This window comes from Lepeophtheirus salmonis, chromosome 11, assembly GCF_016086655.4.
Source record: "Lepeophtheirus salmonis chromosome 11, UVic_Lsal_1.4, whole genome shotgun sequence".
In the NCBI taxonomy this organism is placed as follows: domain Eukaryota; kingdom Metazoa; phylum Arthropoda; class Copepoda; order Siphonostomatoida; family Caligidae; genus Lepeophtheirus; species Lepeophtheirus salmonis.
In genome coordinates, this window is record NC_052141.2 from 2,226,377 (window position 1) to 2,252,177 (window position 25,801).

Consider the following 25,801-nt stretch of genomic DNA (forward strand, 5'->3'; position numbering starts at 1 on the left):
ATTTTATAATATTTATTTTAAACACACGCGCCATCCTTCTCGTGCGCTACCTGATGTTTCTTAACAGTGTTTTTTTATTAATTATTATTAATATCTGTATATATATTAAAGAAAGATTATTTGTGTGTTTGTAAATACCCTTTAGACGTTCCCACACCATTGAACCTAGGAGGATGAAATTTTGCGTGGGTCCCTCTTTTGAGCTAGGACAAGCTAAGACCGGGGGTGTCGATTTTTGAGGATGTCATACAAGGGGGGCTATTGCTATGCCCAAAAATAAAAAACTGTTTTTACAGCTCAAGGAGACTAGATAAGGTGTTAAGTTATTTATCACTAAGTGATTGGCCTTATGAAAACAACTATACGAATTACTACGTTGTCTAAATTTATTCAAAATCCAAAAAGTTATGGGTTTAAAAAGAAATCGCTGAAAATTGCAATTTTTTTTTTTCAGGTGCAAAAAAATCAATTTCTAATTAAAATATGGGATTAGTGAATGGAATAATGTTTTTTGAAATTTGTCTCGAAATTCGTTTGCATATAAATTTGTCAAATAGAAATTGATTTTTAACTGAAATATCTATCATTTTCAGAAGAATTTTAATTTTTTAATTTCCGGAACATTTCATTGCATTATTTTCATTATTCTTCATAACTTTTTTTTTTTTTGCAAGTACGAAAAAAATATTGGTAGGTTTGTGTTTCCTTTACAATTCCAATAAATGCTATTAACTATTTCATTGCAAAATAAGTGCAAAATAGTTTTTTGCAATTTTCTTCACGAATTTCGATTTTGGAATTTTTTGAATAAAAAATAAAAATATATTTCTCATCTAATCAATTTTTTAGATGCATATAGGTTGGTATGTTATTTCAAGTTTTAACACACGTTTTTATATTCATAATATTACTTCTAAGGTTACAAGAGGCAATAATATGAGTACTTTTTTTTGCGATGATGAGACTTTGTAGATTACCTTACTTAACCGGATTGGCATCGTGTGTGAGGCTTCCAAGAGAATTAGAATTATCAGGATCTTTTTGAACAACAATGAAACATTCTTATAATAATTATTACTATACGTAATATATGTATAGAAGTATTTTCTGAATTTTTTTTTTAATTTTCTCAATTAATTTGACCATTTTCAATGTGATTTTCTTCTCCTTCCTTAGCCAGAGAAACGCCGGGTAATCCTTAGCAAGTTTCTCATAGGAGTCTTTGAAGATTTTAAGGTTAGTTAGTTACATATTTATTACTGCATGCCATACCTACATACAATAAAATTGTACAAATATAAGGCAATGCACACGACCACACAACGGAGTATTTGTGCTACCACAGCAGATTCTCAAACCTAGTTTACATTAAAATTTTGCTCCATAACATTTCTATTTTTTTACATTTCATAGATTTTAAAATACAAATGTCTTCGTTTTCTTCATTCATTGCTTGATGTCTCTCATAAGATAGAGCAGGGCATCTATTGATGAGATGGTCTGCACTTTGCGATTCTTCCATACATACATTACACTTTGAGCTTGTGTCCTTCCACTTGCTTAGGTGGGCTAGAAAAGGGCCTTGTCCAGTGTGGGCTTATACAATGAGTCTCAATTTTTCTCTTCCGTACTTGATAGGCTTCGATTTCGGCTTAATAAGCATAGTATGTGTATGTTTCATACCTTGATATTTTTTATATCGGTCACACCAATATTGCAAGAAGTAGTCATGATTTACCTTCTTTATGTAGCTTGGAGGTGTCCCAATAGTAAACTGGTTTTGGCTTCAGTACCCCTCTTAGCAAGATGGTCTGCAAATTCATTTCCTGTAATATCAGAATGTCCTTTGTACCATTCTAGATGTATATTTTTCTCTCACTCATTCCTTTGACGATGGTTTCTTTACATTTTAAAACTTCTTTATTTGTAGTTAGTGGATTAAAAATTGCAGCAATTCCCAATTGGGAGTCTGATCTGATTGTTACATTGTTCAGTGTTTTTTTCGTACTTGAGAAGAGCTTCTACATCTTGTGTTAAAGCGAAAATCTCTGCTTGAAACAGAGAAGCCACTTGATTCAATGAAGCCATTGAATGACAAATGGATGCATTACCTTTCGTGATGGCCCATCCAGCCCCAGTGTTTCCGTCTTCGTCCTTAGACCCGTTAATCTGACTATTATTTATCCAAATACGATTACTTTTTATCTACTCACTTGGTGGATCCATTCCGACTTGTATAAGTATTTGATTTATGGAACTGATGCCCACGACGGTTTGGAAGATTACTTATTCCATCCCAGGTATCTCGTAAGAAATGCTTCGTGTTCCATCATGATTTCGTTGCCTGCTCCTTAATGTATATGTCCAGAAGAGCAATACCCAAAACTGGCTCCATTCCTCCGGTTGGTGTCGATCGAAATGTATCAGTCATTCCCAAGAGTGCTTTCTTTTGAATGGTGTTTAATATTTTCCTTGCACTTTTCTTTGTAGTGATTACATGTCCCCATACTAGAAGATTTAAAGTTAATAATGTATAAAATTATTACAGAATAGTGTATCCACTTTTAATGTCATTAGAATTATTCTATTATTATTCTTACTTTGATAATTGTTAATTAATTATAACTTTCTTATATCAATTTAAAGGTGTACCTATTTAAATCGTAGCTATATATATATAAAAGTATCATCCCTAATATCTCCTAAATCACTTCAATCTCATATTTGTTTTATTTTTAATGTCCCAAAATTGTTTATCTTCTTACTTAGAGCTTGATAGTAAAGATTCTCTGAGGTGTAACTAATCGAGAAACTTTTTGTCCATAGACTTGTTCTATTAGTCTGTGAACTTCATACGAATAAATTACCGCTATGTTACATAATAACTGAGCTCAACGGTCCCAACAATTGAGCTAACTCGTTTTCAGGTGCTCTAGATTATATGAATAACATATATCAGCTTCATTATGGGTTTATTTATTATAAATAAGGAAACTTGGGAAAATTATTTTTGGTGACATTCACGACTTCGAATTTAATAATTAATTCAGAAAAAGAAGCACAAGTTTCCCACTACTTGAAGTGTCTGAAAGTATCGTTGATGATTTGTCTAATCATCCATTGTTCACTTATTGCATTACAAAAATGATTATCTTAGGAATTGTAGATGAATCACTTCTTAAAATGAAGATAGTCATTGTTTCAAATTCAATATGGCCCGTAATCTCAAGTCGATTCGTACGACTCTACATCTCAAAGCAAAGGTTGACAGCAGATGAAACACAAAAGTTAAGCGTTAAATTTCGTTCATTTTAAATTTTTACATCCATATATGGTTCGAAATTAATGTAGATTTAAATATTTTAACTCGTCCATTAGATACGTTATATCAAATACAAATGATTCAGAGTAAGAAAAAAAGATGCATTTTCAAAAAAGTACTGCTATGAAATTTGGGGATAAAAGTGTGTGCATGTTCTCTGAGTTAGTTTTACTATCTTTATTATTAAACTCTAAGCACAAAGATATAAAATACAGGATATCAAAAATAAGAGACATAAGACATGGAAGTGATTTGGGAGATAAGAGTGTAAGGCCATACTGCTCACCTAACCTCAATTGGGATGATACTTGAATTATTCATATCAAAGTTGGAACAGCGCCACTTTACCTTTTATCATACTAGACATTCCTCAAAGTCCAAAAATACCATCCCACTCACAAAGTTGTGACCGTGGAGTAAAAGAAGTAACCAACTAACCAACGCTTCAGAGCAAAATTAAAATTGTGTTTAATTTTCACTATTTATAAAACAAAAAAATAATTCGACGTAATTGTTGATTCATAGTTTTTTTTCTTAAAAGATTAATGGAAGAAAAAGGAACTAAATATTCATATTCAATGATAAATGTCTAACTTATAGAATATAAAAATAAAAATATGCTTAAATAAAAAAAATCGGCACTAGAAATTAAAGAATAATATATGAAAGGTCGTATTTTTAAGAATTTAATCGACAGTTTATTTAGTCCAAAATTATAAATTGGTAATAAGGGGCGGTATTATTTGGCATAAATGAACGACAAAAGTATATTTAGTCATACTATATTTCTCATTTTGTATCAAAAAATGAGATTTGAGTAATAAAAATGAAGAGAAACATCAAAGTACATGCGCGTAATACACGGTACCTCAAGATAATATATATTTATTGGCAGTATGTATGGAACAGAAATGCTCATACAATGATGCAAGTCAGAGAAATAGTGTCACGATATTGTTGCAAAATATAGATTCTTGTCTATAATACTTAAAAAAATTAAAATTATGTAACTCAAATTCAAATCAATAATTTTAATGAAATAACATAAAGTTTTTCTTTTTTTCGACATTTTTACAGATTTTCAAATCAAAATGCGTGTATGAAGGACCACTTTTTGGACATTTGATGGTTATTTACTTATTCAGAGGAATAAAATGCAAAATAAAAATTATCCGGCGATACCCAATTCCCAACTTTTGTCATTTCGGTACAGTCTAATATATATACAAGGTAGGGCATCCAAATGTTGACTGTTAATTAATGTTTATTTTCTCATTACTATGGAAAGGTATAGAAATATTTTTTTATATTCTGTTTATACCGTCCTTTTTACATATACAAACTATGCAAACTAATAATATCATCATGAGCGAGCAACAAGAAAAAAGGAAGCGCCTCTCAGATCTTGTAGATGCTGGAGTTGATGTGATTAAGATTACGTACATTTTTAAGTGTAAAAGGGGCCTGGTTTTTAAATAGACCTAGATGAAAAAAAAATGGAGAAGACTTCTCCAGGATATCAGAAAGTGGAGGGTATAACTTTAAGAGGGATACAAAGTTCTTGTTAAGTTTGGAGAAGAATATATAGGAGAATCCCGCTAAGTCGATGAATCCCTTCACCAACGACGTCTCTTTGGCTCCTGGGACCATCAGGAGGGCTATAAAGCACAGCTTGGGATAAGTTTCTTTGACAAGGATCCAACACCACCTTCTGACAAAGGGCATGAAAGCCAAGAGGCTCGAGAGGTGCAAGAAAATCCTCACATGGATTAAGGCAAATGGGTCAATTGTGAAAATTTTCTCGAACAAGAAGATTTTCACAGTTGATGAATTCCATAACCGCCGGAACGACTACTGCCTATATGAAACAAAAGAAAATGTCCAAGGGGTTTACCATACTAAATATCCGGCCCAAACAATCATCCTCGGCGTTATGGCCTCTGATGGAAAGAAGATACCTCTGTTCTTTTTCAAGACTGGACAGAAAATCGACCAGGATGCCTACTATAAATAGATTAGGTACACCATCATGCTATGGCTGAAGAACAACTATCCGGAGAGTAACTACGTGTGGACCCACGACGGTGCACCTCTCACACGTCCATCAAGTTTCAAAAGTTCTGCACAGATAACATGGCTCGACTCTGATTAAATGGGATATGGCATCATTCTTCACTAGATTTGAACCCCCTGAAGTTTTTTATATGTGCACTACAGAGAGGGAAACCAACCGGACCTCAGACCCAAATGTGGGCTCACTGATGTCATCCATAGTGGCTGCATGGAACGACTTGTCAGAGGAGTTTGTCATCAACTCCTGCATAGCCTTCAAGCGACGTGTAAAGGCCGTGGTTGATAATTAAAGTTGCCATACTAAGTGAAAAAGTTTGACAAAAACATGTTTTGGTAACATTATTTTTTTGCCTATGATTGAAAATATAAAATGTTGGATGTATTTCTATATTTATCTCTCGAGTCCACATTTTTCTGCCATACCCTGTATATTGGCCATATCATATAGAAATACAAATGTATAGCTATACTTTTATTCAAATATTACAAAGCAATATTATATACAGTATCGAATAAAATAGTAAAAAGGATTTTAATATTAATAGCCTGCATGTAATTAAGAGATAAAAAGCAGATGGTGTGATTCACTTATTATATCAGAAGATTTCGGGCCTGTTTTCAGTTTCTTTTTTAGGAGAGGTTGCTTGCTACAATAAAGGTAGTGACGTATTCAAGATCTTTATGTGCGTTCTTAGCAAAAAAAAGAAGAAGAAATTTCATTTTTAAACTAGTTTGAATACTGGGAAAATTAAATACCAGCACACACTGGTTATATGCAAACATACGTTATTTGCAACTTTTTTCCTTTTCTTAGAAATGCATTGTTTGTGATTTATTCATTTATTTAGCCGTTGATATCGAGGTTTAAATAAACTATTCTCTTAAAAGTCCTTCACTAGAGATTCCATCACATTTTTTAAACATTTATTTCTTTGCAATGTGAGGACTCGCTAATATTGTATTGCATTTTACTGTTAGCTGCCGATTCCTTTGTCTCACTCGATACGTCACGGCTATTTCATAATTTATTATTTTTCATAAATAAAAGAAGTTGCTAATTATTTATGGTCCGTTTCCAAAATAGCAGTAATACGATTTCTTTTTGATCCCTCGTCATATATATATATAAATATATTGGCCATCTTATGACATCAAGATTATTTTTTTGCTATTATATGTAAACACAAATAGATAGCTCCGATTTAAATAATATAATATTTTGCAAACTATAATTCATCTTAAAAATTGTGGAGAAATAATATGACAATGATAGTCTGGGAGTACTTAATCAAAGAGATATGAAGCAGTTGAAGTGATTGACTAATGAATACACACTGATTTTGGGCCTTTTTTTTACTTTTTTGAAGAAAAATTGCGTCATACAAAATAAAGAACGACATGTGAGACCTTTAACGGTAGCTCCAATTTATAATATTATGGCTCGTAAAATGACATTAAATTAATTTTACGAGTGCAAAATGAATGAAAAAGTAAAAAAAAATGTGGTTGCTATTTAATTGATATTGTTCGTTTTTGGGGTCTCATTTTCACCCAGTTCACTAATTACATACATTATGAAAAGACGTTCACTAATGGAGGGATACCGATAAAGAAATACAGGATGAAACTATCGACGAAGAGAAACAATTTTTAAATTTAAGATAAGATTAATTGCATAGCAATGATGTGTTTTTGGATATTGGAGCGTTTCCAAAATAAATTTGATATAGCCAAAAGTTTTTTTACAACATGGTGTTCAAAAAGTCTTGGAGTGTTATTTAAAAGGTATTTTAGGGATTTTTCGTCAACATTCGGCTCGAAGTTTTGGGTTCAATAGTTTTAAAAGATAGGCTCGGGGGTTGGCGTAATTAATCAAAGCTAAATTATTAGCCGTACTTGTTTACTAATATGAAGAATAACAATTGGTCATGAGTGTAAGTAACTCTTTATTTTGAAATTTCTTTCCTCCCAATAAAGTATTACATATTTTTGATTATCTATATTAATAAAGCAAAGTTTATCTGGAATTGTGTGCCTTGTAAAATCATGTTTGAAAGGAAAAATGAGAGTACATATAAAAATAAATTTGACTTTAGATGAGGTTTATGAGCGTGTATGTCTAGCTAAAGCTCCGCCAAGGAGCTCTTTAGAGACTACGGTATTCCTTGGTTTATCAGCTCATTAAAAAAAAAAAAAAAAGAAGATAATTACATATTTTTTAGGTTTCAAATGCAATGCACTTTTTAGATTCCGGGTTATTTGTGGTTGGCAACCTGAATTACTTTTTATGTCTTCTCAACCTGTAAGGTCTTCTCTTCACAAAAATAAAAGAAAAATTATAAGTATTAAGCAAGGTTAATAAAAATACAAGGTTAGACCATCACGTAATCAGACTTGCCAGAATTTGCAATCTGATGTATTGCACCGACTATTGGGAAAGATATGCATATTTGACGAAATACACAACCAGTTATAGTATATGACGTCACTTTTGCAAGAATTTTCAATTTAATCAATCGTACCCACTGTTAGGTAAGAAAAACAGATTTTGACAAAACACGCAAGCACTCATCTACGATGCCGTCAATATTAAAAGCCTAGTGGAAGTCGAACATCAATCGTACACGCGTTCTGGTATAACCTTGTATTTTTTTTAACCTTTGTATTAAGTAATTAGGTTTGAGTATGCACATACAAAATAGCGAGTAACACTGAGAATTTGTCAGGGAGTTATCTTCTATTTTACAGAGGGGAACACTCATTTTGTGCAAATGAATGCAAGCTAAAAAAAATAAATTATCTATGAGAGCAGAAACCAAAATTGATCTCAATTTTTCTCTCTGTTATCTGAATTTTGAAATATTAAGGATTACATAATTTCGGGACTATAATCGCTCAGATTCATTTTTTACTCTTAAAACAAATCACAAAATTAAAAGGGATTAATAAAACTTATGTAAAAGTGTTTCTATTGATTCTGTATCTTGTTCTGAATATTTAATATTTCCAAATCTGAATAAAATATATCTTTTTTTTTTAAATTATTCATTGAATATTTGTTTATAAATAAGCTATGATATTCTTCATCACTGTATATTATGAATAATTTATAAGGGTCAAAAGAAGAGTGTCGTTTTTCATCATTTTTCACCTGAAAAATGGAAATATAGCAATTTCAGAACAAGGTACAGAATTAAAAAAAACACTATTTTATCATTAAAAACACTTTTATATAACTTTTATTTTTCTAATTTTAATTTTGTGTTTGTTTTAAGGGTAAAAACGACTCTGAACGATAATCTTCATGAATTACTATTATCCCGGATATTTCGGAATTCAGATGACTGAGAGAAAAACTAAGATCCGTTTTGGATTTGGCGCTCATAGATAAATTCGATTATTGTCTTCAATGCATTAGTACAAAATCCATCCCCCCCACCCCCTACCCCTACAATTGTCCTCCCGTGTCGTTAAAGCAAAGTATGTCTATTCCTCTACACTTAATTACACTGGGGAATGTCAAATAATACTGATGGTTATAAAATAAATATCATTATATTTAAATAGCCCATTCTTTGTTGCTGAAAATCACATACATTTACAAACTGTTTTTCTAAATACAATAGACATCATTTATTGAGAAGCATGTTCTTTTTTTTAAACTCAAATGAAGATATACACTCCCTTGATGCAAGTTTTGCAAATAAACATTGTTTGTCAGGTTTTTGTTGAGTTACCAACTTACGAACGTTTATAATATTATAAGAATTCTTCTGATAATGCCATAAATATGTTCCATACAATATACATTCTAATATTAAATACATACAGGTTTAATCTTTCTATAAGATAACCTCAGATATCTACCCAAGACGACATATACCATAATATTTAACATCATTCATACATAATATTAATGCACTTCACAAAACATTAATATACAACACTGACGAATAATTATGTTTTTAAAGACATTCAGGTTAAAATGTTTATAGAAAGCGTGTATTTGGAATCATTTCTTTCCCTTCTACAAAAAAAAAAGTATGATTTTCCATCTTCCTGAGTGTCGATAATTATTCCATGTGTGTCCCACATCTTTGTCTTTGTATTTTGATCCTAACGTGATCTCCAGGAACTAAAGGGTTTCGATTTGTGGCCGTGGGATTATAGTAATTTTTGGATAACAGGTCTTTCTTTCTCTTCATCTCCTCTGCCCTCTCAAAGTCGGAAGGGGGCATGCAAGTGTAGAAAATGGGCAATACGTGGACCCTAGTTCTTTGTCAAATACCCATTGGGCTGGACTGAGTCCGTCAGATCTTGGTGTACTTCTCTATTCTGTTTTTTTGTTTTTTTAGGTCAGTGATGAATGCCTGTTGGAAATACGAGGATGCGAGCTCATGTTTATTACCCAAATTTTGTCCTAGAATTTATGTTTTTTTCCACTGTCAGGAATATGGATTGAAAACTCAAACCACTTTAACAGCAGAGACTAACTTAATTGAAGTCTTTCATAACTAACTTATGAGGGACCACCTTGAATAGCGGTCCACGACGACCATATATGGTTTCCTGTTGACCTCCATTAGGTCGTAAGACACAGATTCGAAGGGCCTATACCTGAAGATTTTTGTAATGATTCATGAGGTAATGAAGTGCCTAGCTCTTGGCATGAATTGCAGCTTGATATCAACTGTTTAATTTCATTTGACACGTATAATCTTCTGTTTTTGTAGACCAAGCCATGAAACAATTAATTCATCTTGTATATGAGGAGTAATGTATTCTGTAATATTTGTTTCAGAGACTTCTCCAATTGTTATACGAAGACAAACGGCGGCTATGCATCTCATGCTTGAATTGTTCGCTGCTGTGATGGAGAGTCTTTTAGTTGAGTCTATTTTGATGTTGTACTTCATCACAAAGTCGTGAAAAACAAGAAACTCAGTAGCTCCTGTATGAGGCAAAACTTTCATGGTAAAAGGTTGGAATGAGATAAACTTCAGCCTCGAGATATGGAGTAACGTGATCGATAAATAAAATTCGGATCGTTGATATTTTGATTGGATTTCTTGCACTGGAGATTTGCGAGATGCCAATCTCAGTGATGATTGATTACTTTGGAGATACTTGAATGACTTGAGGAAAATATTCAGGTATAATCTTCTGTTTTTGTAGACCAAGCCATGAAACAATTAATTCATCTTGTATATGAGGAGTAATGTATTCTGTAATATTTTTCTCGCTGAGTCTATTTTGATGTTGTACTTCATCACAAAGTCGTGAAAATAAGAAACTCATAGCTCCAGCAAAACTTTCATGGTAAAAGGTTGGAATGACCTTGGATAAACTTCAGCCTCGAGATATGGAGTAACGTGATCGATAAATAAAAAGTTTTAGTTAGTCTTGCTCTGCACTGAATAATATTTTTCAAATGGCCCTTCTTTTTTGTTTACACATTATTGTAGGAATTTTCGATGTGTTGTATTTGACTCATCTATAACATTTTTTAAGTTCTGTAGATGATGACTTGTTTTAGTCTCATTTTGTTGTTGTCTTTGTCGATCTTTGTAAGTAGAAAAAGCTGCAACATCTTCCTGTTTTTTATTTTTTTTTTCCATAGATCATTTAGGCCATAGCTTTCAGCTTTTCGTATTTTGGCTCACTTGGATGGAGAAACTCTTTGCATAGACGTCTATTATTTGAACAAGTAGGGTGTACAAATAGTCTTGTCCCTGTAGTCTAAGACGGAGATGCCAATCTGTGAATTTTTCTCGCTGTTTTTGATGACATTGAAATAAACCATGCAGTCGCTTTGAAGGGGGAATTTCTTCAAGAAAAGTTCTGTTATTGCTTTAAATCGTTATTATAACTTTTTTTGTATAACTTTTAAATTAGTTTTTACATTTTCTTTGTGGAACAGTAGAGATGGGAGAATCTTTCTGGCTTTAAATCGTTATTTATTTTTGCAGTTTTGACTTCTTGGACGAGATGGGGTTTCTTCTTTTGGGTTTTATGGAATTTTGGGATAGTTTTAGGATTGATAGCCTTAATTTCTCGACTGTTTCAGAGACTTCTTGAAGAATAATCTCCTCAGTCTTGCCCTCCTGTTCTTCCCATTCCAACTCTGAGCTGAATCTCGTCACCCTTTCTTGTAAGGCATCTTCTACTTTGGCCTTTATGAATTAAATTTTCACCAATTATATCCTCGGTTCTTTCCTACAATGTAAAGGACTCAAATCCTCCCATAAAGTCTTTAAGTGGTGTAACTTGACAAGTTAGATTCACCTTAATTCGTCGATACAGCACTTAAAATGCCCAACTGCGCCATGTAGAGTTACCAACTTACGAACATTTATACTATTGATAATAACATATATATATTCTATATAAGGGTACATTCTATTATTATATAGATACATGTTTAATCTTTCTATACTCACAGTTTTTTAATATTTTAATGATGCTTTTGTTACAATTTTAACAGTCTGAGAGTGAAATGAATATTTATCTTTCAAAAACAGCTCTTCATTTTTCTTCTTCTTCTTTATTTATTTATAAAAGTTGCATCTTAAAGATCTAAATACACATTTTAGTTTCAAATTAATTTCTTAGAAAAAAAGATACCAAATGATTCAATCCGCTCAAACAAATGTTTTAAAAACGACGACAAAAAAAAGAAAAATGAAAGAAAATTGAAAAAGCAACAAACAAATTTAGAAAAAATAACTGGAATAACGAAAAAAAAACTACTATTTCGATCTAAAAATTTTGAACTATCTAAAATTACTAATAATATTATATAAAATATAATTGATATATAGGCTATATATTTTTTTTCGAGAGTAAATTTTAAACAAAATCATCTGAAAATAGTGGTTGGCACAACTTTATTCAAGATGTTAGCCTTTAGCTCTAATAATTACCTCGATACGAGGCCTAAATCTATTTGTAGTCCTTGACTATGCAGTTAGACTCGAGCTTGGTCTACTCCTTCTTAATGGAAACTTCTGAAGACTGGACACTCCTGTAAGGAGTAGCACAAACCCTATCCTGTAGACGCTAATAGATAGAGTAAACCTAGACGTTTGCGTCTGGAGAGGAGGGTGGGCACATTCTGAGGTCTTAAAAATTCGGATACTTGTCTCTCGGAAAGGACTGTGTCTTAGAGGTGGATGACACGGATCTCCGTCTTGAGTGAAAACAAGGTTGTACCTCAACTTTTCTTTGGCCCAAGGTAGCCCTATCTTATCCAGAAATTTGATGTAAGTATCTGGATTCAGCCGCTCCTTCCTCTCCACGTAAATGGGTGGGCAGACTCCACTACGTCCAAGACCATGGTTCCAGCTGGATTTTTTCTGAACCTGAGACATTGTCTGGATGTTAGGTTGTGATGTAGTGGCTGTTTTGTTTTCACAGTTGCATCAGAGGTGAAAAAGTTTCCATCAGAATAGAGTAAAACTTTGCCCCAATTTTTGTTAGCCTGAAGAAAATTAAGAATTTTTTTGTTCTCTTTCCAACCGTCTGTGCTTGCTTTGTTATGTGATAGGATGTCTTGTTGTCCTCATCCGTGATTTTGCACCGATGCTATCAAATACTCAAATAATAATACTAAAAAAATATGAAAAGATTCCTCCTACCTCGATAATACCTAGTCAATTAATTAAACTATCATCTGTAAAAGCTCCATATAGATGTAAGTATATGTATATAATTTGGAAACATATTTATGTTGTTGAATTTCAAAGGTTTTAATAAAGTTTATTTTCTCTTGCGATAGATAAAGATATAATCCTTATTTTTCATTTGAAGAAAAATGATTTTTTGCCAAACGAAATAATTTGGATACTCAAACGATCAGAACCATTGTACTAACCTCGTAATTGAATCAAATAAATAGCAGAGCTCAGCACTTAGTTTTATTGTTAGTGGCTAAAGTAAAATAAATTACTTTTGTGTGAAATAAGATAAGTAATAAGAAATATATTTCGAAGAAAATAGTTCAATATAGATGAAGGGTATCAGACTTCTATGTAAACATCAGAGTTTGAGTAATTTATATTTTGAATATCTTTGGAACTTTTAATTAGTTAATAGAATACTAACGTTAGAATCCAGCATTGCCCAGAGTCATTAGGCATCTGCTAACACATACATATTGCTTTAGAAATATAGATGTTAAATCCTTAGGAAATTTATGTCTTAGTCTCCGTTTTTCATAAGAGCACTCACTCATAAGTACTCAATACTAATATAAATTCATATGACGTGTTCTGTCCACAAGAATGAAAAAATAGTTATAAGAGTTTGAGAAAAATATTAAATATGTTGGGAGAACTAATTTGGTAATAAAAAACATTATTTTAACATACCAGCGTTGATATTTAATTCAAATCTTAACATATACTAAAAATGCACTGGAATTATGATATACATAAAGACCAATAACAAAACCAAACAAGAACCAATGCTCTTTGTATACATGCACATGCCTACGTCATGGATCTCTATATAAAATGTTCCCGCTTACTCACTTTCATATATTCATACAAACAAACAGAAACTTGGCTTTATTAATAAAGAGTAAATAAGCAATGTAAGGCTTCATGAAAGGTTCCGAAATTGAATATAAATAAGTGAATTAATTTAATTAACCTCTAATAGTTACAAATAAAATACATTGGAGATAAAACATATTTATATTGAGGTTAATCTCCTTCCGTTTAAAATATTAATTACAAATATTTAGTCATAAATAAGGGGGATAATTTGGGTAAGAATAGAAAAGCGTGCGAGGAGAAGAGAAGAAATACTTATGGCATCATTGATTAAATAACATATGTACATCTGGTTCTATCAATCAAGAACGTTATCATTCCCGCCTTAATTATTCAATATTAATATAATATTAGATGCTGATAGTCGATAGAGAACTGAATAATATGCCTAAAATAACGTCGCCTTCTGTCTGGATTTATGAAAATGGAGGCCCAGGAATTTGGAAAATACTTACCGGATGAGAAACAGATGGTTTGTCGGATTTGTCGATATAAATGTGCCTTTAGTCCCCTGTCTAAAATTACAAGCCACTCATTATCCTCATCTCATATCAAGAGCATGGATATTCATCTAAAAAATCAAGTTAATGTTGAATACATCAAGTCAGACTTTAACTCTGGTCTCACGAAGATGCTTATTGCATGTAATATAACCTTATCCATTGTTAATCATCTACGTTCAAAAAATTTATGGAGAAATACACATGTAAACCTATCCCTTCCCCAGGAACCATCATTAAATTAATGGAGGATGTTGGTACTGATGTCATTTATAGGAATACATATAAAAATGTTTTGACTCATCCACACCAAATGACGATCAAGTTATCAGTAAAAAGTATAAAATATTTACTAATTTCGAAATGGAACTCTGAATTTTTACTATCTCACAGTAAGTATTCTTTTTTTTAGAAATCTAACCATAAAATATGATTCTATTTTAGCTAAACATATCAAGAATTATGATACACAACTCATTAAATGGCAAAAACAACTGCTTAAATGGTCACAACAACGGGGGTAGAAGCTTTGGATGGTTCACAACTAGTTTGTCTGAGACTAGTGTCTTCGCTTAAAGACTTGGGTATGATAATTAGGTTTTCCAATATTACATAGTCAATAAATATTACTTTTTTATCACTTAAGGCTTAGCTATGATTGATAGGCTCCAAGAAATGGTGTTCAAAAAACTCATAAAAGGCAAACACAACTGTTTAAATGGTCACACCAACGGGGGTAGTTACATTGGGTGTAGCATTATAATTAGCAATTGTGTATATCCTTCATGATAATAGTATGTTGTTATATAAGCATAAATAACGGGGAAAATATCTTTTTTGATGTTCTTAATAAAGAGTAATATCGCCGGACATTACTACATAATTAGCTTTTGCTCTAAATTTTTAAGATGGATTTATTTCTAACATTTTTTTATTAGTATATTTATTATCTAATTTTATGATTTTGACATTTACTTTATTATTAATAATTAGTTAGATCTCATCGGTAGAGATATATCTATCCTGTGCACAATTGTATATAGCAACTTCCACATGAAGAAGAGGGGTGATTATCTTTTTGATTAAACTCCACGTCTCGTTTGTGTCTTGCAACCTAAAGTTATGACATATTTAACTGGATTCCGATGTCAGAGCAAAAAAATATTATTTCAATATTCTGTATATATAATTTACTGTTATTAGTTAAGTGATTCCAATTGTTTAATTTTGTATATTTAACATAAATGTATGATGGTATATTTTTTAAACTTTGAACTTCAAATATATTTCGAAATACTTCTCTTTGCCGTTTCATTAGCTATTATTCTAAGAATAAGGTTAATGAATTTCAATTTCATGGAGTGTGACGTTTTCAAATCTACTGTAACGGATAAAAAACGTCAAAGTCAATTATACGTAGTATATCTTCATTAAACATTTTGCTAATAAATACTTTCGTTATACCCTCAAAAATCATAATAAAGCAGACAAATGATAATCACATCAGTATTTTAAACAATGATACCATGCGTCTTTTTCTCCCACTTCTCCTTGCACTCGTTTTTCTCTACAATATTATCAACTTTAGTCATAAAACTTCGAACCAATTATATTTCCCCCGGAACATTTACTCAAAAATAACGCAACCTCAAATTACTAATTTTTATAAAATGCTCGTTTAAAAAATAAAAATTTCAATTGAAAAAGTCAATCAAAAATGGAATATTTTTTAAAGGCAAAGGTTCATTCATTAGCTCCAGCCATAATTTAAAGTATATGAAAAAAATATTAGCTTCCAAATTTAATATTTTATTTGGTTGTTGCTTTGTGAAGCAATATTTAAATATATATTTTAAGGGCAATGTAGGAAATCAGGCATTTTCAAAGTGCCTGTTAAAGTGAGCAATGTGCAAAATGCTCGGGAAATCTATAAAATGTACAATAGAGTGTCAATTTATGTTCTTTTACATTGTCAGATAAAATGGTTGTGGGTAATTTGATTGTACATCAATCAAATGTAAGCAATTTGATTATGATACAATTTCTTTGCAAGAAATTTGATGATCATGTGCATTTTCATTCAAATATGTATTATATGTATATAAAAATAAGGTAAATGCTATTTAATCTACTCCATTCTTTCAAGAGGAGAAATAAAGAAAAACTAGGTGTTCATATGCGTGATTATCCCATGTGTCTATAATTCCATGTTTCAAGTAAATATTTATTTCAATTGACTGTAGACATGTTCTTGTCAAACTAATCTTGTTAAGCTGTGAACATTGAAGAAGATTGACGACATATACACGTAAAAACTGGGCATTTCGTCTTTTTCTTGATCAGGAAAATGTTTTATAAGTGAAATAAGGATGTCATCATGATTAAAAGTGTTTATTATATAAGAAGGATTGCCAACAATTTCTTCTATTAAAATCATACTTACATTTGTCAAAACATGTATTTATAGAAAAAAATTTGTATATAAAAATACAACTTTAAAATATGGTAACATAATATATTAATTTACGAATCTGTTGTAACGATGATGGAGAATCTTGGAGAGGATACACAAATTGAGGCCATGCATTGCACAGACTCAAAATGTGATGATATGAATACTATACTTGGAATATGAACAATTATTCCTTAATATTTATATAATAAATAACAAAATTATCATTGCAATAAGCAATTATTGTAAGAGAGGATGGGGCTTATTTACAGGGATAGGTAAGGAAAGATTTTCTACTCTGTTTGAATGCCTTGTTTAATTAATTAATTAATTATTCCATTGTCTCTCCCTCTACGTGTCAATATATGTAAATTTATCATCATCTAAACATGGACAACAGTCACAGCAGTCGCATCGACAAACACAATTAGGAGTTGGCCTTGCTGGAGTTCTAATTTTTGAATCAACATAATTATCGTAGTAGTCGTAGTAGTGATCTTCTTTCCTTCCTTCTACAAAAGGCGGGAGTTCCAAACGTCGATTGACAGGAGAAGTAGATTGAACATCGCTCTGGACTCGTGTTTCTTTGTTGTAAGGAGGGCGTCTTCGTCTTTCTTCGAGGCGGCGTCTAAGTAGGTTGAATCGAAGTCTTTTTTGTTCATTTGGAGAGGATTTTCTGTTTGAGATCCAATATGAGGGATCTAGATACGCCATCCAATTCGATCTTACAGGTTTACTAACTGTTTTTGGTTGAGCCAGTGGAGTGGATACATAGGCAAGTATCTATAAAATAAAAAGAATTAATGTTATTTTTCAGATAATAAATAAATGTTTATGATCATGAAGGATGGGCATTTTGTTTAACAAAAGGAGAGGGTGGGAGTGAGAATTATGGTACTACTAAATTGAGAACTTTGTTAATACAAGTTTCTAAAATATATAAATATAACGCGGAAGAGACTTTTTCTATTGGGCAATCTGAGCTGGCTTTTTTATTTTACTAAGCTCTTATCATTGTTATTTAATTTTTGCAGACATTACATTTAAGTATAATGTAATAACTAATGTGTGCGCTCGTGAAAGTTAACTCAATGCTCGAGATCAGGGGGAAAAGGGGTAGAAACCCCTCTAAAACAGACATATTGTACATTGAGCAACTTTTTTTTCAAAAATTTCTCGGGGAGAAACCCTGGAACCCTCCTCAAATGAATCCATCATCGACCATATACCCTCGCTTGATTTTACAACTGGTTATAAATGTAAGTCCTTAATGGATTCAGAGTAGAATTGACGATTGATATCGGAGTAATCCCGGTCTGTATATTCTTGCTATATAAAGTTGTTTTTTTTTTTTTTTTTATCTCACGGCAGCTTGCAGCTACCCTAATAAAACATCATGACAGCTAAACTGCTTTCCTCCAAATATAATTCAAATTGTCAGAATTGAGATGTTAATTTTTGGTTTCTTTTATTCTTACATACCAATAAGGACATATTTTATACAATACTACTTATTAACATTGAATGCTGGTTAAATGATTTTTGAGGATTAAAATGTACTACTTCAATGTAAGGGAGAACCTTTATCATTTAAAGAAGTAGTGTAAATATTGTAAAATTATATTTAAAAATATATGTTTGTAATATATTTCAGAATTTTTTTAAATTACACAAAAAGTGATAATTCATCATTCAAAGAGAGATGCTAACACGATAACAATCTATTAAAGAATGCACAAGAAAAGAAAGAAAGTAAGACTATACCATTTGTTTCCGTTTTCTTATCTTAAAGCTGTTATGTTGTTAAACGTATTGCTTATCTCTAAATTTTATATATTGGGTACACAAAAGGTTATTTAAACATAGTTTTAAAAAAAACGAACAAAATAGTATTTTTACATTAAAGTGACCGATCGTCCTATTTTTCCAAACATATCCTCTTTTTACACTCAATGCTGAGGGTCCGGGAGCTCTTTTATAAACTCAAGACATGTCAAATTTTATTCAGAAAAAATATGCTGCCTAAATTAGTGGTATCTATATCCAAAATAACTTTCTTTTAAATAGCAGGAATAAAATCAAATCTGCCTATTTATCATTTTTTATTTATTGTGAGAATCAATTTTGGCTAATTTATGTCCCACTTGAAATATATGGACATATTTAAAATTATCATAAAATTTGAAAAAAACCTCTCCTGAAGTTAACTTTTTCCTTACTCAAAAGTGATCGAACATCGATATATTGGGTAAAAGCACCTCAAAAACTCAAATCAAAAATTCTCTAACTCAAATTTGATTTTTAAAAAACAAACTGTCTACAACCTCGTGATACGTGCGTAGAGTTCTACTAGAATTGATTATGAAATAAAATTGATTGTTCAGTGTACACGTTATACGTGTAAGGACAATTTATTTATAAGAACTATGCATATTATAGTCTTTTAACCTCAATAAATCACTCTTTCAAAATGTAAAGGTTTTGTGATTTAAAATGCGGGTTGTTTGTTGGGAGGGAAAATGATATGTAGTAATTTAAGTTATTTCAAAATTTAACGTAATTATTAAAAATTGGCTAATTACCAACTGATGTAGGGCCTTTTTTTGTTTATATTTTTAGGAAAGGTTCGGAGATACAATAAAAGTGGAACACATACATTAATAGAGATTTAAACAATATGATATGCCGTTAGGGTGAAAAAAGAAACCAAAAATTAAAGTGATCACCCTGACAATTTGAAAAATGTTTGGGAGACAAGCAGTTTAGCAGTCATGACGTTTCATTAAATGAGCTGAAAAACAGCTATACAAGTTGAAGGAATTACTTTTTTTCTGTCATTCCTTATTTATTCGGTCCAGTATAGTCCATTCTTAGGACCAGTCCTTGAGATTGTTGGTCCTTTGGACCGTCAGTACTAGAGCTAATTCAAAAAGGAAAAATCAAAGTTGATTGACGTCATGAAAGATCGAACTTTATAAGTTTTTAGGACTGATATATAGTACTGAATTGGACCTAGACTAAATTGGCCATCGATTGAATTGGGCGGGACTGGATCCTTTACTTTTAGATAACTTACACAATACTAAGAAATACACACAAATCCCAGTCTGTATATCGTAATGATATAGGAAGCAACAACAGCGATGTCGATCCTTAATTCTACTCCGAGTTACTTTTTTTCCTTCACCCTCTAGTCATTATTTTATACTTATTCAATGGAAAATTTTTAATAATGACAGCTTTGGTCAATAAACATGAATATAAATTATAAATTTTTTCAACTATTGTACATTGAGATGTCAAATTATATTTGCATGATTGTTCAAATCAAATATTCCATGAAGGCGAGGTTTTGTCACTATTCAATAAAAAGTTGCGATATATAAAATTATAGCAAGTTTTAAAATGTCAACCAATACATATGGTGTACGTCATGTAAGTTGTGATTTATTACTAATTTATAATTATGGTAATCAATTACACTAGTAGGAATGTTACTAAGAGATCATATAATAATCAGCTTTAGATTGTCAGTCTAAGAACAAATATATCAGGTCTAATCATCAGTATTTAATGTGTATATTTGTCCAGTAAAATAGGGGATCCTTTGCCAGGGACTGATCCTGGGATACGTGGAGATATACCCACAGAAGTAACATGTGACGATTACAAAATTATTTGATTCTGCGTATTCAAGGTATTTAACAACCAATCAAAATAAATTTTGTATCACTACTGAAAGCCATAGACATATTCTATATATCAACAACATATTTGCTAAATTATTTTACTCAACTATGCGAATCCATTAACTTTATAGCTTTGATATTAACAATAGCATTTCCTCACGATCAAAAAGAATTTAAGAAATTTGTAATAGTAATAATATAATTAAATTGTATAATTATAGTGATTGAGTATATTATATCAAGGAAAATCTTTGTACATTCATTTATCTTTTAATGAAATTTAGAACTAGTGTGATTCAAACTCACGACTTGGAATCGAGTGTGACTTAATTTGAACTACTTCCTTTCGATAACTTGTGCCTAGGACTTTTCTTTGGGAGTAGGGCTTTTTGACAAATTTTTGATGTTTTTGACATAATATTAATCTTAATTTGACCATTAAGAAAGCAAAATAACTTGACAATTGACAAATAACTTATGTTTTTTTTGTAAAAAAAGATAAATTTAAGTGAATGAATTTTGTTAATTTCAAAATTGTAACACAGAAAAATAATAACTGAAGAAAACTTTCTTATTTGAAAAATTTGACAACCCAATTTGAGTACATGGGAGTGAAGGTAGTTTTGTATCGGTCCTTATCAGAGACTGAAAAATGCAGTCCTGTCTAGTTCAGTTTTGCATATCAGTCATAAAAACAGTTTGGTCCTTGATGACGTGACCAATTTTATTTATATAATAAGATGAAATACTGATAGTCCTAAGGGCCGAATAAATAGGACCTGACACAAAACCATTTTCTCAAACTTACCCCTTAGTAAAATACCTGGAAGTTCTATCCGTGTCAAATCGATCAGGGAATGCCAACCGACACTCTCAGATTTGGATGATTTTTGGCACAAAGGATAAAATTTATGAGTAAATTAAACGTGCCAAATTTTAGCATATAAGTTGTTCATGAGATATAGATACTAATTAGGTGCCTTTTTGGACCAAAATTTTCAACGTTGCTTTAATGCATATTATTACTGACGCTACTTTTTCTCGTATATTTTTTCATACAAAAGAGCTTACCTCTTAAAATTTAGTATTTAAATATTTTGAAGTGGGATAATTCCAAAAATGAAGTCAAAAGTAAAATATTTATATTTCTTAGGATCTAAATTTTGATTAAAAAAAAAAAAAAGTCTGAAAAACACAAGAAAGTACTTGATCATGAAACAAAAATAGCCTAAAACAATTCCTATGGATTCTGAAATTTTTGCACAATTATGTGCTAAAATTTATCACACTTAATCTACTCATGAATTTGAGCACCCGTGCACTGCATTTGATTATACAAAACAGGAAGAAGGACAGAGTAGCTGATATTAATTAAAAAACGTCCTTTTAAAAAAATTTCCTTCAAATATAATTATTCCTAAAATAACTTACATGGAAATTCTTTAAAAAATGAAAAGAAAAAAGCCCTACACATGCACTATTGTCCTAGGCCCCGTTTATGGTCAAGTCTGCCTTGATGAAGGCTATAAGCCAGTGGGTCTCGATTGCCTCCACTTTTTGGATTAAATGTAATATTTATAAAGTAAATTTATAAGGTTGAGTGACTCTGAACGCACCATTATATAATTTGCCCCCTGACCCAAACTATCAAATATGTTCACTTGCTATTGGTATGAGACTTGACTCAATAATTTCATTTGTGACTTTGACTTCACTCGAACACGAGGATATATATTTAAAACTTCTTTTCGAAGACTCTGACTCGAGAATAAATATTCGAGACTTGCGTCGGAGTGTTAGGAAATGACTTGTGAACATCTTTGATGAAACATCCCTATGCGTGTTCTGATGCTGCACAATGTTTTCTTATTTGCCATAATTCATGTTCAGATAACTTTATTTGTTATTTGGACTACATGCTATTGGGATATGAAAGCTGGCAAAATCTTGGTGAGCAAACACTTTAAAAAAATATATTAATGTTTGTAACCTCCATGATGTTAGTTCTTCACTAATTATTTATCCATTATTTTGAAAATTCAAACATATTAACGAGGAAAGAGCACTAAAGGTCTTTATAGTGATCTCTGTTAGCAAATATGTGGTCCAATTACACCAAAAACATGCTAGAATTATATTTCTTTGACGAATTATCGTCAATTTTTATGACAAATTATTCATATTGACCCTTAAACCCATTCAAAGTATCCAAAATTGATAGTCACAATATAATTGACATATTTTTTTGAAAGAGGGGATATTGGGTTAATATATGTCTCTTAAATAAAAAAAGGTCCTTAATTAAATTTGAAGCTTTTGGGTATCTTAGCTCATCCACAAATTTGTATAGTATGCCCAACATATACACATATATGGTCTATCAAATATTGCAAGTATATAATATTCTCTTTCATTATTACTAACAAGGATTTAGATCCTTTTCACATCTCTATATACATAATTTGTTCTTTAATATCCTTCAAGAAGAGCGTCAATATGTCATGTTATGAAAGAAAACAAATAACAAAAAAAACTTTCAAGGAATTCCTTCATTACAAATTGCACCACATTTATGGAGTACATAATGTATTCCGTAGGACACGTAAACCATGTCCTCAGGAATACATAAAGTGGGATATTTGAATGAATTTAATCACTTCAATGGTAGGGGATTTTAATTCATTACAGGGTTGATATTATTTGGTGGTTCACATTGTATCTTATCTCTGAACAGAGCAAGATGAGACGGTTCGAAAGAACAAAGAAGATTCTAAGGGTTCTTAAAGCCAACAAGAATTATACTCATTTATTATGGAATTTTTTTTTACAACTGAACATCCAGACAATGTTCAGCTTCAGTGAGACATGTCTTTGGAACAAAAAATCCAGTAGCCAGCACGGGCGAAGTCTGCACTCCCATTTTTTGGTAGGAAAAATCGACAAAATGCAGATGCTTACAACTTTCCAGGCTTTTGGAACCTTTACATGTGGCCTCCCTCCTCTCTAGACTCGAAGGCCTAGGACTACTCTATTTAGGAATGTCTAGAGGAGAGCGTGTTTGCTACTCCTCACAGGAGTGTCCAGTCTTTAAGGGACTCCATCAAGAAGGAGTGGACTAAGCACGATTTTGATTACATAGTCTACGTCTGCATGGGATTTAGGCCTCATATTGAGGCAGTTATTAGAGCTGAGGGCCCACACATTGAATAAAAGTTATCCCGTGCACTATTTTCATATGATTTTGTTAAATAAATGTCCTTATAAAAACTCTTATTTTAATGTTACTCTTAAAAAATTGAAAATAATATAAAGTGTACCAATGGAAAATAAATATATAATCAATAAGGAAGAATAGATTAATATTCATATAATGAAATGCATTCAGACTATTCATATTAACCTAGATTCCAAAGAGACGCACTCCAAAGGTAGATTAAAAGAAACTGATAGAAGAAAAGAAATACGCAATGAAGGTCAATGGCCTCAGAGTCATATTTTACAACACTTTAACTCGGATTGTAAAATGTCATTTCTGCTTTTGAAGTTGTCGTGGAGTTAAAAAGATGGTCATCTTGGTCACATGGTTATCTTTGTACGAATCGTAAATGAAGGATAGTAGACAAGTTGTTTGCAACTTATTACACGAATGAAAATATTTATGCCACTCATTTTATGATTGTAAATGGTTTTTAGTTAAAAAAAAACAATTCTTACCAGTATACAAATTACGACGTTTACTTTCATGGTTGAGAGGTGTGAATCCTTAAAAGGTGGTTGACTAATATATGTAATTAGATTTAAAACTAGGTAGAGAGTATTTTCTTCTCCACAAAAATGAACGGAGCTCTGCTTTCGCCGCAAATCAAAAACTTAATAAACATAATACTGTCAATGCTTCACGTTTTAACTTTCGTTGACGCGCACATCATAGGTAAATCCCGGCGTTCTTCAGGGCCCTTTAATAGAATATATAAAATAATAATAATTACTACGACTATACATATATTATTGTACGTTTTATTTTTGGGATTTTGTTATTATTTCGTTCTATTTATAAAAGAAAGTTTCTAATTGGCTTCTCTCAAAAATAAAACAATAATATCAAAACCATGTGTGATGGTAGGTAGCTGCAACATTAAGAGGTCAATCAAGAGTCAAGGAGGGGATGTTATCCCATACCTTTCAAGGATTGCTCTTGGTTTGAGGGTTTCTTTTACTATGAGGGAAATGTCTTACATTTACTCACGCACAGGGATTTTGATATCCTTGTGAAATATTGACCTTGTACGAAATCCTGGAAAACATTTTTGAATTATTTTGATATGATTCATATTTTAACGCCTTCATTCCTTTTATTCGTGAATTCTAAGGAGTTTCAAGACCTGCATCCTTCTTGACTCACACTTTTCTCAAATTAAATTCTGAACACTTTGAATTTAAAAGTTCAACAAGATATATGAATTAACGATAGAATGCCAACAAAATTAATACTATAAATAGATATTTGTCTGAGCTCGCTTAATCTTTAATGTAGATGCCTTTAGCCACAAGGATGGCTTCCAGGTGGCGGGGAAGGCCTTCATCCCGCTGCAGATGTAGTCCCATGTCATGCCGTCTCATTGCTGACTGAGAGTGGCTTTGAGGTCCTTGGTATTTGGAAGACTGACACTGCAGGTCTTTCCTTCGACATAGAAGGTGTAGTCGAGGTGGTGGCTTGCATCAGAACTATAGGAGGCCCAAAAGTGTTTTAGCCAGAAGGGAAGATTGTTGGCCAACAATTCATGTGCCTTTTTTTAGGTGTGTCCAGGTGAACCACCCTGCCTTTCCACCCTCACAAGGTCCTTTCCACACACTTTTTTGAAAGCCCTCTGGACAGTGTGACTTGAAATCATGAGATCTCTTACATAGGCCCTCATAGACTACAGGGGATTGACCTTGGGCTGTTTTTTGTTTAACTCCTCCAGGTCTAGTTTAGCCTTTTTGACAGAGCCCTCCTTCCTCACCAACGTTTCGAACTTGCTTACGGCGTAGATGGTAGTCCTGGAGACGCCCAACTACTTGGAGACTTCCATCGGGTATTTCGAGCGTCAAGGAGTGCGTGAATAGAAATTAGTCGATCAGGTTCGAGAGTAATTTTCTCGACTTGTATACAAGCTAGAGAGCTCAGGTTTTTTTTTTTTTTTTTTTGTAACTAATTGCTTATGCATTAA

General features: G+C 31.9%; 1 long non-coding RNA gene across 1 annotated transcript; it reads right to left on the reverse strand.

Annotated features, from left to right (window-relative positions):
- Nucleotides 1-16,825: 16,825 nt before the first annotated feature.
- LOC121126285 (uncharacterized) lies at nt 16,826-24,531 on the reverse strand. The gene is made up of 2 exons (XR_011782225.1): nt 24,306-24,531; nt 16,826-17,685 (listed from the first exon to the last, which is right to left on the reverse strand). It is a non-coding gene; the product is annotated as an uncharacterized lncRNA (long non-coding RNA).
- Nucleotides 24,532-25,801: the final 1,270 nt, after the last annotated feature.